This window comes from Armigeres subalbatus, chromosome 3, assembly GCF_024139115.2.
Source record: "Armigeres subalbatus isolate Guangzhou_Male chromosome 3, GZ_Asu_2, whole genome shotgun sequence".
NCBI classification, from domain to species: Eukaryota; Metazoa; Arthropoda; class Insecta; order Diptera; family Culicidae; genus Armigeres; species Armigeres subalbatus.
In genome coordinates, this window is record NC_085141.1 from 33827341 (window position 1) to 33844843 (window position 17503).

A 17503-nucleotide genomic window follows, 5' to 3' on the forward strand; every position below is an offset into this window, starting at 1 on the left:
GTCAAGAAGCTCGGAAGCCTTTTTTCAAGGGGCTTGGAAGCCTCCTTTCAAGAGGCTTGAAAACCTCCTGTCAAGAAGCTCGGAAGTCTCCTTTCAAGGGGCTCGGAAGCCTCCTTTCAAGAGGCTTGGAAGCCTCCTGTCAAGAAGCTCGGGAGCCTTCTTTCAAGGGGCTCGGAAGCCTCCTTTCAAGAGGCTTGGAAACCTCCTGTCAAGAAGCTCGGAAGCCTCCTTTCAAGAGGCTTGGAAGCCTTCTATCAAGGGGTTTGGAAGCCTCCTTTCAAGAGGCTTGGAAACCTCCAGTCAAGAAGCTCGGAAGCCTTTTTCAAGGGGCTTGGAAGCCTTTTTTTCAATAGGATCGGAAATCTTCTTTCAAGAGGCTTGGAAGCCTTCTATCAAGGAGTTTGGAAGCCTCCTTTCAAGGAGCTCGGAAGCCTCCTTTCAAGAGGCTTGGAAGCCTCCTTTCAAGAGGCTTGGAAACCTCCTGTCAAGAAGCTCGGAAGCCTCCTTTCAAGGGGCTCGGAAGCCTCCTTTCAAGAGGCTGGAAGCCTTCTATCAAGGGGTTTGGAAGCCTCCTTTCAAGAGGCTTGGAAGCCTCCAGTCAAGAAGCTCAGAAGCCTTCTTTCGAGGGGCTTGGAAGCCCCCTTTCAAGAGGCTTGGAAACCTCCTGTCAAGAAGCTCGGAAGTCTCCTTTCAAGGGCTCGGAAGCCTCCTTTCAAGAGGCTTGGAAGCCTCCTGTCAAGAAGCTCGGAAGCCTTCTTTCAAGGGGCTCGGAAGCCTCTTTTCAAGAGGCTTGGAAGCCTCCTGTCAAGAAGCTCGGAAGCCTCCTTTCAAAGAGGCTTGAAGCCTTCTATCAAGGGGTTTTGGAAGCCTCCTTTCAAGAGGCTTGAAACCTCCAGTCAAGAAGCTCAGGAAAGCCTTTTCAAGGGGCTTGAAGCTCCTTTCAAGAGGCTTGGAAGCCTCAGTCAAGAAGCCTGGAAGCCTTCTTTCAAGAGGCTTGGAAGCCTTTTTTCAATAGGATCGAAATCTTCTTTCAAGAGGCTTTGGAAGCCTTCTATCAAGGGGTTTGGAAGCCTCCTTTCAAGGAGCTCGGAAGCCTCCTTTCAAGAGGATTGGAAGCCTCCTTTCAAGATGTTCGTAAGCCTCCTTTCAAGAGGCTCGGAAGCCTCCTTTCAAGAGGCTTGGAAGCCTCCAGTCAAAAAGCTCGGAAGCCTCCTTTCAAGGGGCTCGGAAGCCTCCTTTCAAGAGGCTTGGAAGCCTTCTATCAAGGGGTTTGGAAGCCTCCAGTCAAAAAGCTCGGAAGCCTCCAGTCAAAAAGCTCGGAAGCCTCCAGTCAAAAAGCTCGGAAGCCTTTTTTCAAGGGGCTTGGAAGCCTCCTTTCAAGAGGCTTGGAAACCTCCTGTCAAGAAACTCGGAAGCCTCCTTTCAAGAGGCTTGGAAGCCTTCTATCAAGGGGTTTGGAAGCCTCCTTTCAAGAAGCTTGGAAGCCGCCAGTCAAAAAGCTCGGAAGCCTCCTTTCAAGAGGCTTGGAAGCCTCCAGTCAAAAAGCTCGGAAGCCTCCAGTCAAAAAGCTCGGAAGCCTTTTTTCAAGGGGCTTGGAAGCCTCCTTTCAAGAAACTTGGAAACCTCCTGTCAAGAAACTCGGAAGCCTCCTTTCAAGAGGTTTGGAAGCCTTCTTTCAAGGGGTTTGGAAGCCTCCTTTCAAGAGGCTTGGAAGCCGCCAGTCAAAAAGCTCGGAAGCCTCCTTTCAAGAGGCTTGGAAACCTCCAGTCAAGAAGCTTGGAAGCCTCCTTTCAAGAGGCTTGGAAGCCTCCAGTCGAGAAGCTCGGAAGCCTTCTTTCAAGAGGCTTGGAAGCCTTTTTTTCAATAGGATCGGAAATCTTCTTTCAAGAGGCTTGGAAGCCTTCTATCAAGGGGTTTGGAAGCCTCCTTTCAAGGAGCTCGGAAGCCTCCTTTTAAGAGGCTTGGAAGCCTCCTTTCAAGATGCTCGGAAGCATCCTTTCAAGGGGCTCGGAAGCCTCCTTTCAAGAGGCTTGGAAGCCTTCTATCAAGGGGTTTGGAAGCCTCCTTTCAAAAGGCTTGGAAGCCTCCAGTCAAAATGCTCGGAAACCTATTTCCAAGGGGCTTGGAAGCCTCCTTTCAAGAGGCTTGGAAACCTCCTGTCAAGAAGGCTCGGAAGCCTCCTTTCAAGAGGCTTGGAAGCCTCCTGTCAAGAAGCTCGGGAGCTTTCTTTCAAAGGACTCGGAAGCCTCCTTTCAAGAGGCTTGGAAACCTCCTGTCAAGAAGCTCGGAAGCCTCCTTTCAAGAGGCTTGGAAGCCTTCTATCAAGGGGGTTTGGAAGCCTCCAGTCAAGAAGCTCGGAATCCCTTTTTCAAGGGGCTTGGAAGCCTCCTTTCAAGAGGCTTGGAAGCCTCCTTTCAAGAAGCTCGGAAGCCTTATTTCAAGGGGCTTGGAAGCCTCCTTTCAAGAGGCTCGGAAATCTCCTTTCAAGGGCTCGGAAGCCTCCTTTCAAGAGGCTTGGAAGCCGCCAGTCAAAAAGCTCGGAAGCCTCCTTTCAAGAGGCTTGGAAGCCTCCAGTCAAAAAGCTCGGAAGCCTTCTTTCAAGGGGCTTGGAAGCCTCCTTTCAAGAGGCTTGGAAGCCTCCTGTCAAGAAGCTCGGAAGCCTTCTTTCAAGGGGCTCGGAAGCCTTCCATCAAGGGGTTTGGAAGCCTCCTTTCAAGAGGCTTGGAAACCTCCTGTCAAGAAGCTCGGAAGCCTCCGTCCAAGAGGCTTGGAAGCTTCCTGTCAAGAAGCTCGGAAGCCTCCTTTCAAGGAGCTCGGAAGCCTCCTGTCAAGGAACTCGGAAGCCTCCTTCCAAGAGGCTTGGAAGCCTCCTTCCAAGAGGCTTGGAAACCTCCTGTCAAGAGGCTTAGAAGCCTCCTTTCAAGGAGCTCGGAGGCCTCCTTTCAAGAGGCTTGGAAGCCTTATATCAAGAGGCTTGGAAGCCTCCTTTCAATAGGCTTGTAAGCCTCCTTTCAAAAGGCTTGGAAGCCTCCTGTCAAGAAGCTCGGAAGCCTCCGAAGCCTCCTTTCAAGAGGCTTGGAAGCCTCCTTTCAAGAAGGCTTGGAAGCTTTCTATCAAGTGGTTTGGACGCCTCCTTTCAAGGGGCTTGGAAGCCTCCTTTCAAGAGGCTTGGAAGTCTCCTTTCAAGAGGCTTGGAAGCCTCCTTGCAAGAGGCTTGGAAGCCTCCTTGCAAGAGGCTTGGAATCCTCCTGTCAAGAAGCTCGGAAGCCTCCTTTCAAGGGGCTCGGAAGCCTCCTTTCAATGGGCTCAGAAGCCTCCTTTCAAAGGGCTCAGAAGCCTTCTTTCAAGAGGCTTGGAAGCCTCCTGTCAAGAAGCTCGGAAGCCTCCTATCAAGAAGCTCGGAAGCCTTCTTTCAAGAGTCTCGGAAGCCTCCTTTCAAGAGGCTCGGAAGCCTCTATTTAAGATGTTCGGAAGCCTCCGTCCAAGAGGCTCGGAAGCCTCCATTTAAGAGGCTCAGAAGTCTTCTCTCAGAAGCCTCCTTTCAAGGATTTCCAAAGCCCTCCTTTCAAGAGGTTTGGAAGCGTCCTTTCAGAAGGTATGGAAATATTCTTTCAAAAGGTTAGAAATTATTCTTTCAAGAGGCTTGAAGGCCTCTTTTCAAGATGATCTTGAGCCTCCATTTTAGTGGCTCGGAACCCTTAATTTGAGAGGCTTGGAAGACTCCAAATGCCACCATCAAAGTTGTAATGATGTCTAAACGCAAATTTGATTGGAAACATTCACGGAGAACATTTCAGACATTTTTTTGGAGAGCAGTTAGTTCTCAGGTCTGTTTTGCATATATCTTGAGGAAAACGCTTATTTTTTACAGCGAACAAAATAGGCCCTATTTAATAGGGGGTACCTCAATATATGCAAAAGTTCGAAGGGGTACCTCGCAAGAAAAAGGTTGAGTATCGCTGGTTGTTGCCGCAAGTCTATTCGCACCAGCACTGAACGGGTGAACGAGAAGTGACCACAGTGGACAAAGAACGTCATTGCCGCCGTCACCGAGTGACCGATTGTTCCACTGTCATGCATGGTAGAGCGTTGTCGTTAGAGGAGAAATTTCGCATATCATTGTTTTCTGAGCTAGATATGATTCTATACAGTGAATATCAACTTAATCGATTATATATTCTTGCTTGCTATTTCCAACTTTCAACTTAAACCATAAATATGTAAGTGATGAGAACAAACTCAAATTAGATTGATTAATTACTGAAAACCTATTTTCCAATCAGCTACCTTAGACGAGATAGTTCATGTCTGCAGATTGTTGCTAAGAACTTAACCCTATACGAGCGTAAGAAGCACTAAATTGTAAGTCGTATTCATTTATCTTGTTTAAGTCAATCCTAATTAGATTAACCGTTTATAGCTTTGAAGCATCCCGAATTATATACTCTGCTATTAAACTTCAGTGCATGGGTTTTCTTACTGCAACACTGGTCTAAGCAATCAGATTTGTTCCACGATCTTCAAACTATTGATTATTATTTTTCTTTTCACGATCACCATTTTATTTCAAAGAAAGTTTAGCTGGGATTACCAAAGTGACTAGCGAATACATGGTGTCCAGTGATTTTTTCCCCCAAGATTATGTATTTGCTTCAAATTTTCATCAAAGTGCAAAATATAATGGTTTGTCGACCGCAGAAAGTTGCCGCCGGTAGCAGAATCATAAGCACACGTCGGAGATACTGATTTTGATTTTGTTGCTGTTAGGGATATGAAGGCGCATAATTGAAAATAATTTTTTTTTTTCATTATCCAGAGAAAAACGATCTGGGATGAATTTTCTTCAATGTTCAAAACATAACCGCAGTGTAACTGCAATCAAATTTAATGGCGGCCATTGGCGCTGACTTCTGCAGAGAATTTATTCGCAAAGGTGGCGTCATCAGCGATTGGACCGAAAATAATCGAGTGGCTTTCCTCCGCGTCAGCAGCACTCAAGTGAAATATTCGTGATGAACTTTATAATTTAAAAAATCACGTTAATAAAGATATATATAAAAAAAAAACTCAAGTGAAATTTTAACGCAACATTCTTAAGTTTTCAAGGTTTTAAACATTCTTATTATGGTTTTGGTTTTTAAGTGGAAGCTTTAAATCCCCCTTTTTTTAGTTATTCCAGTTTTGTTCGAAACCAGTGACATAAGAAATCAAATGAATTATCTTAGCATATACATGCATAATGGCATATTCCTTGTAGCACTAAACTGTTTTACGTAATTTATTTCGGGCGGTCGTGTCTTATGCATAACCCTTTTGATTTTTTCGAAAACCTTCCCTAATAACATCGAAGATTCAAGAACTGATCTGTTATGTGCATACAAAACCATATGGTTTGTCTGTTTCTGTAAGCAGGACAGATTCATCTATCCTATTTCAATTTCCTATTTAAAACCAAACAAATCAGTAAGTATTTCAGTGTTGCAAATTAATACTGAAAAACTCAAATGGCTCAGATGTCGTTGATACAAATTTAACAAATGCTATTTTTAAATAATTGTACTCACCTTTCGCAGCACCTTGATGCGGTAGGGGTCTCTGAGTGCGTCCTCGGCCCGCAACGGTTCCGGCGTGTACCGTAGCCTCTTTATTCTAACCATTGCTCTAATACATAGGATAGCAAATTGGAACTTTTTCCTAGCGTTAAACTGACTTTGTTTACGTAACTAAAGGGATCGGAAAACAAAAGGGAGAGAGCGGTGGCGACACGATGACGTAATGTATTTGATAGGAAAAGAAAATGTCGAAAATGCGAAAGTAAAACGAAAAAAAAAGATAAAAAAATAACAATCGAAACCGAAACGAAAGACAACAGGAGAGAGAGAGAGAAAAAGCAATCCGTTAATATTGATTACAGCAGTGGATGCGGTCGAGTCCGCCCAGGCGGACTCCAAACTAGAATTACATTGCTACAACGAGCTAGAATATTCGAGAAACAAGAGCACAAATGATGACGGCAAGCACTAATACTACTACGGGGACTACTATTGGCAGAGTCGGAATTGTTTGTTGACTGTTTGTTTGCTTCCGCCATGATGACGCTGGTGGAGGATGTGATTTTTGATATTGTTTTTGGTTTTTTGGTTGTGGTGGTTCACACACGCGCACGGAAAAGAGAGAGAAAAGAGAGAAAGGAAAACAATAGAAAAGCAGGCTTTTCTTTGTGATTCATTTTTTTTTGTATCAGATTTTTTGAATTTTGTGGAAATTTGTATTGATAATGTATTCCTGCACGCATAAAGCAAAGCATGATCAAACAAATTCAAACGTTATTTCTAATAGGACAGTCAAAGCTGTTTTGTTAGTGCCAATGAGATTCTAATTCGATGAAAGTGCGGCGAACACACACGTGCTGTTTAGTTATCATACAATGCTCTTGTAATTGCCTGCCGTTTTATGAATGTATTGTTAGAGGGAGAAAGGATTCCCTTTTAGTATTGAACTGGTGCTAAGGCACACAATAAAAGGCAGATGGAAAGTTTCGGCCGGATTTAAATATAATGGTGAAGTGTGGAATTTTTCCAGTGCTCTAGTCATGCAAAGGAATGAGGATTCTCTGCAGAATGGAAGCAAACAAAGCGATGCGGACATGATCACGTTTGCAGAATAAAGCGTATTTACCGACAAAATCTCGGAAAAGCATGCGATGCTTCCAATCAGTGTCTAACGTGTGTGGTGCGTACATGAAAATACCGAAACAAAAGAAACAAAGCAACGAAGCTGATTTAAATTGAATTTTTTGGGACAATTTAATTTTAATTACGATGAAAATATCATGTTTTTAGTCACAATGAGAACTGAAAAAAGCCTTACACAAAAACAGCTTATGTACCATTCGGAGCAGTTGTCACTTATTTATGGACAAATAATTCAGAACTCAAAAATAGTCATTAGATTCTGCAGCATCTGTACTTGACATTAACCTGAACAATGTACGGTTTTGCATCGTTTATTTTTTAATCAAGATCACGTCACGAATAAATAATCGTTATAAAAATATTGGGAAGATCTTACGATATCCATTTGCAAATGATTTGAAGCATGAGGATTGATTATGTACAATGTTTATCGCTTCCAAAATTCTGGATAGATCCTTTCGGTTGAGGATGCTGAAAATGTCGTCGGGTAGTGCTCATTGTTCCTGTAGGTTGTTCTCGAAATTCGCCATGAATTGTTCGCACAAAACCGGTGATAGCGGATCTCACATCGCATCGGTATGTTTGTAGTAGTTTCCACAGAATGTGATTGCCAGGTTAAGGTCATCTGTTTCGTCCTTTGTGTTAGCAGTCAATCCTCTAGATTACGCTAGGGAACAATGCTGCTAGAGACCATCGACTCATGTTGAGATGTGGAATGAAAAATCCATGTAAAGTTGTTTGAAGGGACCATCGCAGCAACCCAGAAAATATTTTACATATCGAGTCATAGTCAGTCATGGGTCACTCATGGGTGTTGATCACTGACCTGCTTGGGAATGCTTTCGGCATACTTTGGAACTCCTTCACTAGCCATTCTGCCCACTGATGAATGTATCTCTCGCAACTCCTTCCCGGGTTCATGGATCTTTGATTGACCTTTAATCCTTGGTAGCATCGGGTTTACCGTCTTCATTCAAGCTTCTTCGATGTTCGCCTAACTTCCTTTATCGTTTTCTTCGTTAGTCTTATTGATCCTGCTGGCGAAGACGCTCTCAAATGCCTGTATGGTCCTCCGTTGATGCTCGTCGAAGTCCTCTTTGTCCATTATCACTATTGCGTTGCCTTTGACCGCTTTCATGTAGTAGATTGGTTTCGCCTTCAAAATCCTCCTCTCATCATGGTTCGATGCCCCGTGTGCTGTTCTCCTTTGATGGCGCCTGCTACGATGTTTTTCACTATATTCTGATTCTGTTGCTTTCGGGAATTTGCTGTCTGATTATACACGATGATCTGTTCCACGTCTGATTTCTGTCCCATACCCTAGTCCCTTGTTGAAGTTAGTTATTCCTCCGTAAACAGCTGCGTCGAACAGTTAACGACGAAACCTCTGATGATCTGTACTGGTACAGCCATGAATAAATAAGACGCTCGTGATTAACGTGGATGCTGGAAGGGTCAATAATGAACTCGAGCAATTTTGTATTAACCCTTAAAAGACTGGGACGACACTTCGACCATACTTTTGGTTATAACTTATGATGCCGTGGGCCGATTTTCGGAATTTATATAGTTTTACAAAGGGGAATAGCAGCACTTTCAAATGCCATTACGAAATTCCGGTTCGTAGATTCCCGTTCGGAGGAATAACCGGAAATGTAGGGGACACCTCGCATATTTCCATATATCGAAGGTCATATTTTAATTGTAGTCAATAGTATTCTAATAAAAATAGCTCAAATCGACAATTATATTAATATATGATTGCCAGGAATCGATATCTGTGAATCAATGGACTTATATTGACAACTACGTACACTATTCCGGGACCGGAATCATCGGTATGTGGTTCCGGAGGACCAAATCAAAATTTCAGAGAACCATACCGTGCGACACATCAAATTACACTGCCGCAACGAGATATGACCAACGAAAGTGTAATCGGACCGTTTTGGACACATGTGACCACTCTGGCACAGGTTCCGGTACGCCACTATCCGGTTCCGGAGGACCAAATCAAAATTTCAGAGAACCATACCATGCGACACATCAAATTACACTGCCGCAACGAGATACGGCCAACGAAAGTATAATCGGACCGTTTTGGACACATGTGACCACTCTGGCACAGGTTCCTGTACGCCACTATCCGGTTCCGGAGGACCAAATCAAAATTTCAGAGAACCATACCATGCGACACATCAAATTACACTACCGCGACGAGATACGGCCAACGAAAGTATAATCGGACCGTTTTCGACACATGTGACCACTCTGGCACAGGTTCCGGTATGCCACTATCCGATTCCGGAGGACCAAATCAAAATTTCAGAGAACCATACCATGCTACACATCAAATTACACTACCGCGACGAGATACGGTCAACGAAAGTATAATCGGACCGTTTTGGACACATGTGACCACTCTGGCACAGGTTCCGGTACCCCACTATCCGGTTCCGGAGGACCAAATCAAAATTTCAGAGAACCATACCATGCGACACATCAAATTACACTGCCGCGACGAGATATGGCCAACGAAAGTGCAATTGGACCGTTTTGGACATATGTGACCACTCTGGCACAGGTTCCGGTACGCCACTATCCGGTTCCTGAGGACCAAAGCAGAATTTCAGAGAACCATACCATGCGACACATCAAATTACACTGCTGCGACGAGATACAGCCAACGAAAGTATATTCGGACCGTTTTGGTCACATGCGACCACTCTGGCACAGGTTCCGGTACCCCACTATCCGGTTCCGGAGGACCAAATCAAAATTTCAGAGAACCATACCATGCGACACATCAAATTACACTGCCGCGACGAGATATGGCCAACAAAAGTGTAATCGGACCGTTTTGGACACATGTGACCAATCTGGCACAGGCTCTGCTACGCCACTATCCGGTTCTCGAGGACCAAATCAAAATTCCAGAGAACCATACCATGCGACACATCAAATTACACTGCCACGACGAGATATGGCCAACAAAAGTGTAATCGGACCGTTTTGGTCACATGTGACCACTCTGGAACAGGTTCCGGTACCCTACTATCCGGTTCCGGAGGACCAAATCAAAATTTCAGAGAACCATACCATGCGACACATCAAATTACACTGCCGCAACGAGATACGGCCAACGAAAGTATAATTGGACCGTTTTGGACACATGTGACCACTCTGGCACAGGTTCCGGTATCCCACTATCCGGTTCCGGAGGATCAAATCAAAATTTCAGAGGACCATACCATGCGACACATCAAATTACACTGCCGCGACGAAATACGGCCAACGAAAGTATAATTGGACCGTTTTGGACACATGTGACCACTCTGGCACAGGTTCCAGTACGCCACTATCCGGTTCCGGAGGACCAAATCAAAATTTCAGAGAACCATACCATGCGACACATCAAATTACACTGCCACGACGAGATATGGCCAACAAAAGTGTAATCGGACCGTTTTGGACACACGTGACCAATCAGGCACAGGCTCCGCCACGCCACTATCCGGTTCTCGAGGACCATTTCAAAATTCCAGAGAACCATACCATGCGACACATCAAATTACACTGCCACGACGAGATATGGCCAACAAAAGTGTAATCGGACCGTTTTGGTCACATGTGACCACTCTGGCATAGGTTCCAGTACGCCACTATCTGGTTCCGGAGGACCGAATCAAAGCTTTAGAGAACCATACCATGCGACACATCAAATTATACTGTCGCGACAAGATTTGGCCAACGAAAGTGAAATTGGACTAATAAGAATAAGAATTTGAGGGAGTAGCCGTATAATTTCCGGAATATTTTGAGGATTTTCATAACATTCTTTTATAAATCTGTGGAGTTTTTATTTTTTACGGACACCTGTTCTCTTTTACCTTTCGGAGACCAGTAAGATATAGTGTTTATTAAATATTTGTAACGGCCACTGACTTACTAAGTCAATGCCACAATGCATTGAAATTCCAAAATTTGTACATGGATAGCTAAAAATTCAAGCTTTATTCACTTGGTGGTCAATACAATTTCTCAAGTTCTAGTCATTCACTAAGTAGCAGCTATGTTGTACGGTTACCCTGCTCATGCTCATGATATGTTGTTTCATTGTCCCTGTATCTTTGATACACTACTATCTGGTGGGTTCCATACTACAGCTCATGCATATTTTGATATTGTCTTCCAGACCTCGAGCTAGTATGTGCATTTTGGATAAATTGAAAGGCCAAATGAGCCCAAAACGCTTCAATTGCAATTCCTGAAATTTCGATTCGATGGTTCTAAGCATTTTTTATTTGGTCCTCCGGATAGTGACATACCGGAAACTGTGCCAGAGTGGTCACATGGGTCCAAAACGGTCCGATTACAATTTCGTTGACCATATCTTGCTGCGGCAGTGTAATTTGATATGTGGCATGGAATGGTTCTCTGGAATTTTGATTTGGTCCTCCGGAACCGGATAGTGGCGTACCGGAACCTGTGCCAGAGTGGTCACATGTGTCCAAAACAGTCCGATTACACTTTCGTTGGCCATATTTGGTTGCGGTAGTGTAATTTGATGTGTCGCATGGTCTGGTCCTCTAAAATTTTGATTCGGTCCTCCGAAACCGTATCAGGGCGCAACGGAACCTGTGCTAGAGTGGTCACGTGTGCTCAAAACAGTCCGATTACTCTTTCGTTGGTCATATCTTGTCGCGGCATTGTAATTTGATGTGTCGCATGGTATGGTTCTCTAAAATTTTGATTTGGTTCTCCGGAAACGGATAGTGGCGTACCGGCACCTGTGCCAGAGTGGTGACATGGGTCCAAAACGGTCCGATTACAATTTCGTTGGCCATATATTGTCGCGGCAGTGTAATTTGATGTGGTATGGTTCTCTTAAATTTTGATTTGGTCCTCTGGAACCGGATAGTGGCGTACCGGAATTTGTGCCGGAGTGGTCACATGTGTAAAAAAAGGTCGATTACACTTTCGTTGGCAATATCTTGTCGCGGCAATGTAATTTGATGTGTCTCATGGTATAGTTCTCTAAAATTTTGATTTGGTTCTCCGGAGCCGGATAGTGGCGTACCAGAACCTGTGCCAGAGTGGTGATATGGGTCCAAAACGGTCCGATTACAATTTCATTGACCATATCTTGTCGCGGCAGTGTAATTTGATGTGTGGCATGGTATGGTTCTCTGAAATTTTGATTTGTTTCTCCGGAACCAGATAGTGGCGTACCGGAACCTGTTCCAGAGTGGTCACATGTGACCAAAACGGTCCGATTACACTTTTGTTGGTCATATCTCGTTGCGGCAGTGTAATTTGATGTGTCGCATGGTGTGGTTCTCTGAAATTTTGATTTGGTCCTCCGGAACCGGATAGTGGCGTACTGGAACCTTTTCCAGAGTGGTCACATTTGTCCAAAACGGTCCGATTACACTTTCGTTGGCCGTATCTCGTCGCGGCAGTGTAATTTGATGTTTTGCATGGTATGGTTTTCAGAAATTTTGATTTGGTCCTCTGGAACCGGATAGTGGCGTACCGGAACCTGTGCCAGAGTAGTCACATGTGTCCAAAACGGTCCGATTGCACTTTCGTTGGCCATATCTGGTCGCGGCAGTGTAATTTGATGTGTTGCATGGTATGGTTCTCAGAAATTTTGCTTTGTCCTCCGGAACCGGATAGTGGCGTACTGGAACCTGTGCCAGATTGGTCACATGTGTCCAAACGGTCCGATTACACTTTCGTTGGCCGTATCTCGTCGCGGCAGTGTAATTTGATGTGTTGCATGGTATGGTTCTCTGAAATTTTGATTTGGTCCTCCGGAACCGGATAGTGGGGTACCGGAACCTGTGCCAGAGTGGTCACATGTGACCAAAACGGTCCGAATATACTTTCGTTGGCTGTATCTCGTCGCGGCAGTGTAATTTGATGTGTCGCATGGTATGGTTCTCTGAAATTTTGCTTTGGTCCTCAGGAACCGGATAGTGGGGTACCGGAACCTGTGCCAGAGTGGTCACATGTGACCAAAACGGTCCGAATATACTTTCGTTGGCTGTATCTCGTCGCGGCAGTGTAATTTGATGTGTCGCATGGTATGGTTCTCTGAAATTTTGATTTGGTCCTCCGGAACCGGATAGTGGCGTACTGGAACCTGTGCCAGATTGGTCACATGTGTCCAAAACGGTCCGATTACACTTTCGTTGGCCGTATCTCGTCGCGGCAGTGTAATTTGATGTGTTGCATGGTATGGTTCTCAGAAATTTTGCTTTGGTCCTCCGGAACCGGATAGTGGCGTACCGGAACCTGTGCCAGAGTGGTCACATATGTCCAAAACGGTCCGATTGCACTTTCGTTGGCCATATCTGGTCGCGGCAGTGTAATTTGATGTGTTGCATGGTATGGTTCTCTGAAATTTTGCTTTGGTCCTCCGGAACCGGATAGTGGGGTACCGGAACCTGTGCCAGAGTGGTCACATGTGACCAAAACGGTCCGAATATACTTTCGTTGGCTGTATCTCGTCGCGGCAGTGTAATTTGATGTGTCGCATGGTATGGTTCTCTGAAATTTTGCTTTGGTCCTCAGGAACTGGATAGTCGCGTACCGGAACCTGTGCCAGAGTGGTCACATATGTCCAAAACGGTCCGATTGCACTTTCGTTGGCCATATCTCGTCGCGGCAGTGTATTTTGATGTGTCGCATGGTATGGTTCTCAGAAATTTTGCTTTGGTCCTCCGAAACCGGATAGTGGCGTACCGGAACCTGTGCCAGAGTGGTCACATATGTCCAAAACGGTCCGATTGCACTTTCGTTGGCCATATCTGGTCGCGGCAGTGTAATTTGATGTGTTGCATGGTATGGTTCTCTGAAATTTTGCTTTGGTCCTCCGGAACCGGATAGTGGCGTACTGGAACCTGTGCCAGATTGGTCACATGTGTCCAAAACGGTCCGATTACACTTTCGTTGGCCGTATCTCGTCGCGGCAGTGTAATTTGATGTGTTGCATGGTATGGTTCTCTGAAATTTTGATTTGGTCCTCCGGAACCGGATAGTGGGGTACCGGAACCTGTGCCAGAGTGGTCACATGTGACCAAAACGGTCCGAATATACTTTCGTTGGCTGTATCTCGTCGCGGCAGTGTAATTTGATGTGTCGCATGGTATGGTTCTCTGAAATTTTGCTTTGGTCCTCAGGAACCGGATAGTGGCGTACCGGAACCTGTGCCAGAGTGGTCACATATGTCCAAAACGGTCCGATTGCACTTTCGTTGGCCATATCTCGTCGCGGCAGTGTTATTTGATGTGTCGCATGGTATGGTTCTCAGAAATTTTGATTTGGTCCTCCGGAACCGGATAGTGGCGTACTGGAACCTGTGCCAGAGTGGTCACATGTGTCCAAAACGGTCCGATTACACTTTCGTTGGCCATATCTCGTCGCGGCAGTGTAATTTGATGTGTCGCATGGTATGGTTCTCTGAAATTTTGATTTGGTCCTCCGGAACCGGATAGTGGGGTACCGGAACCTGTGCCAGAGAGGTCACATGTGACCAAAACGGTCCGATTATACTTTCGTTGGCTGTATCTCGTCGCGGCAGTGTAATTTGATGTGTCGCATGGTATGGTTCTCTGAAATTTTGCTTTGGTCCTCAGGAACCGGATAGTGGCGTACCGGAACCTGTGCCAGAGTGGTCACATATGTCCAAAACGGTCCGATTGCACTTTCGTTGGCCATATCTCGTCGCGGTAGTGTAATTTGATGTGTCGCATGGTATGGTTCTCAGAAATTTTGATTTGGTCCTCCGGAACCGGATAGTGGGGTACCGGAACCTGTGCCAGAGAGGTCACATGTGCCCAAAACGGTCCGATTATACTTTCGTTGGCTGTATCTCGTCGGCAGTGTGTAATTTGATGTCGCATGGTATGGTTCTCTGAAATTTTGATTTGGACCTCCGGAACCACATACCGGTGATTCCGGTCCCGGAATAATGGACGTAGTTGTCAATATAGGTCTATTGATTCACAGATATCGATTCCTGGCAACCATATATTAATATAATTGTCGATTTGGGCTACTTTTATTAGAATACTATTGACTACAATTAAAATTTGACCTTCGATTCATGGAAATATGCGAGGTGTCCCCTACATTTCCGGTTATTCCTCCGGACGGGAATCTATGAACCGGAATTTCGTAACGGCATTAGAAAGTGCTGCTATTCCCCTTTGTAAAACTATATAAATTCCGAAAATCGGCCCGCGGCGTCATTAGCTATGACCAAAAGTATGGTCAAAGTGTCGTCCCAGTCTCTTAAGGGTTAATCGAGTTAAAAAATTCATTTATCGAAACACTGGAAATCCCAAAGGACTGATAACACAAGCAAGCATGTAATGAATTCTAAGTGATACCAAATTTCGTATCACATAGACACTTAATTTTTTTTTACCGGGATCTCAGCATTTTGTTCAACTTTTACCGAGATTCGTACAGCCGAGCCCCAGCAAACATGTTTTACTAAGTATCAGCAACATTACAAAGTTGCCGAGGTTACAGAAATAAAAACTAAGTGTGTAGAGTATTTTAGCCGAAAATAATAAGCCTGAAAGCCATTTGGCCGAAATTCATGCGGCCGTACATTTAAACTCGGCCGTACATTAACCCTTTATAAGGCAGACGAATCTAAGCAATAAATTAACAAAAACAACAATAGGACACAAAGTTGACATGGTATTAAACTCAAATGTATGTTTGTTATACATTGAACAGTTCAGAAACATTGAAAAAATTGGTGGCAATATAGTTGCCACTGCCCGGCAAGCGGGAAAACAGCAACAACAAAAATAAATAAAAGATTTTTTTAAATTAGGTTTTACGTAAAATCAGTCAAATCAAGGCACGTTTTATTTTTTGGTGAAGAGTCCTAGTCGGAAAACGCATTATAAGTGAAAAATTTTTTTTTTGCGCTTTTGTTCCCAAGGGGGGACCCTTGGGAAAAAAAACACAATTTCGTCAAAAATCCAAAAACCAAATATACAGAAAGGCAAAGCTTTTTTCACGCTAATCACGTAATAATCTAACACAGGAGATTCAAAATAATTAATACCAACGGGAAAAAATATATCTTTGTCGTTTTTTTAACGAATTATAACTGAAAATCCTTCTTCCACTCGAAACTTACGATCTGTTCGAAAAAAAATTGTTCTCAAATTGACATTTCAATTTTTTTATGGCTCAAATTCATCTGGGGTGTTATTTGGAAGCAAATAAAGCCACTACATGGGAAATAATAAGTAGAGCTCTTGTTAATAAATAGAAAAACATATAATTTGTTGGTGGCAATATAGTTGCCACTGCCTTATAAAGGGTTAAACAAAAACTCGTGAATGGTCATATTTTATTCTAAATGTGCTTTGAATTGACTTTTTCTTTATTTTTATTTTTTTGTGTCAAGTCACGAGATGAGAGCTAAAGGCCGAAAATCTCGTTAATAAAGACAATAATAATAATATTTTTTTTTGTTAAATATCTTAGCTGTGCACATGCATAGCACAAGTTTCGAAATGGACAAATTGATATGCGATTTGTGGAAAAGAATCCACGTGTCTTGTAAAGACACAGACCCTCAATCTCCTACTCCTCGACGTTTACTGTCAAAAATTTTATCTTGTTTTATTGTCTCAGTAGTAGAAGCATAAGTACTAGAACGCTAGTGGCGCTGTAGTCATTAAAAGCATTTTGCCAAAATATGCTTCCACAAGCCTAACTTGGCCGTTTATTATGCATCAAGCTGTAGTACATGTTTTGTTTCATCATCAACATTGGTTTGACACTTGTAGCACAGACAAACAGACATAACACATTGAACATTTACTCATCAAATTCATCGTCATTTAAACAATAACGACATTTGTTGATTTCAGTTAGTTGGGCAAATCACGAACCAGGTGGCGGTAGTGAGCTGATGATTATTTGAATTGACCAGTAAATCAGTAAACGATGGAAATTCGGCGAGTGTTACGTCTGTTTGTCTGTGCTTGTAGTACCGGTACTTTGGCTGCCAGATCAAAGTTACCTAGATGTTAGTCACGCGAACAGGAGCGACATTAGAAATCTAATACTTCTGCATCTACTGTCTCGGTGAATGCTTTGACTAATTTAAGGTAAATTTTTTAAGGCTTCTAGAATCGATTAAAATCAGCAATGATTCAGTTTCATTGCAAATTTTTGAACACTATTCTAGTTTGAATCTTGCGTAAAATAGAACAAACTCGCTGGTTTCCCCAGCAGTGTTCTATTCATGTTTGAAAAATTCTTCATTTCATGAAATAATTATGTTGCTGCTAAAAAGCCGCCAAAATTTCAAAGTGGATTGATCCGTCAATAAAATGACGCATCCATACACCAAAGAAAAATATTTAAATCTCGTGAATGCAGAACAACTGCTGGGAGAATGGATGTTTTAGATTCAAAATGACAGAACCCCCCAACCACCCCCCCTTCCAAATAAAATCATTGTTGATTTTGAAAATAGATAGTTCTAGACCAACATTTGTGAAGGGTGCAACAACCATAATGTATTATTTTCAGCTCCTTGTCTATGTGTTAAGAAGAGGAACCGGGAAAAATAAAGTTTGGCTGTTACCCCCTTTTCAAATGTTTGTCTAGAGCAGCGGTTCTCAACCTTTTTAATGAAAGGTACCCCTTCGAACTTTTACATTAATTGAGGTACCCCCTTTGTTTTGCTGTAAATGAAAATAAGCGCAACTGAAAATGGACCTGAAAACTAACGGCATATAGTCCATAGTTAACCAACAGCG

At 43.7% G+C, this 17503-nt stretch overlaps 1 pseudogene; it reads right to left on the reverse strand.

The window, feature by feature from the left end:
* LOC134226580 (phosphorylase b kinase gamma catalytic chain, skeletal muscle/heart isoform-like) overlaps nt 1–17503 on the reverse strand; it is a 95715-nt pseudogene that overhangs the window by 7645 nt on the left and 70567 nt on the right.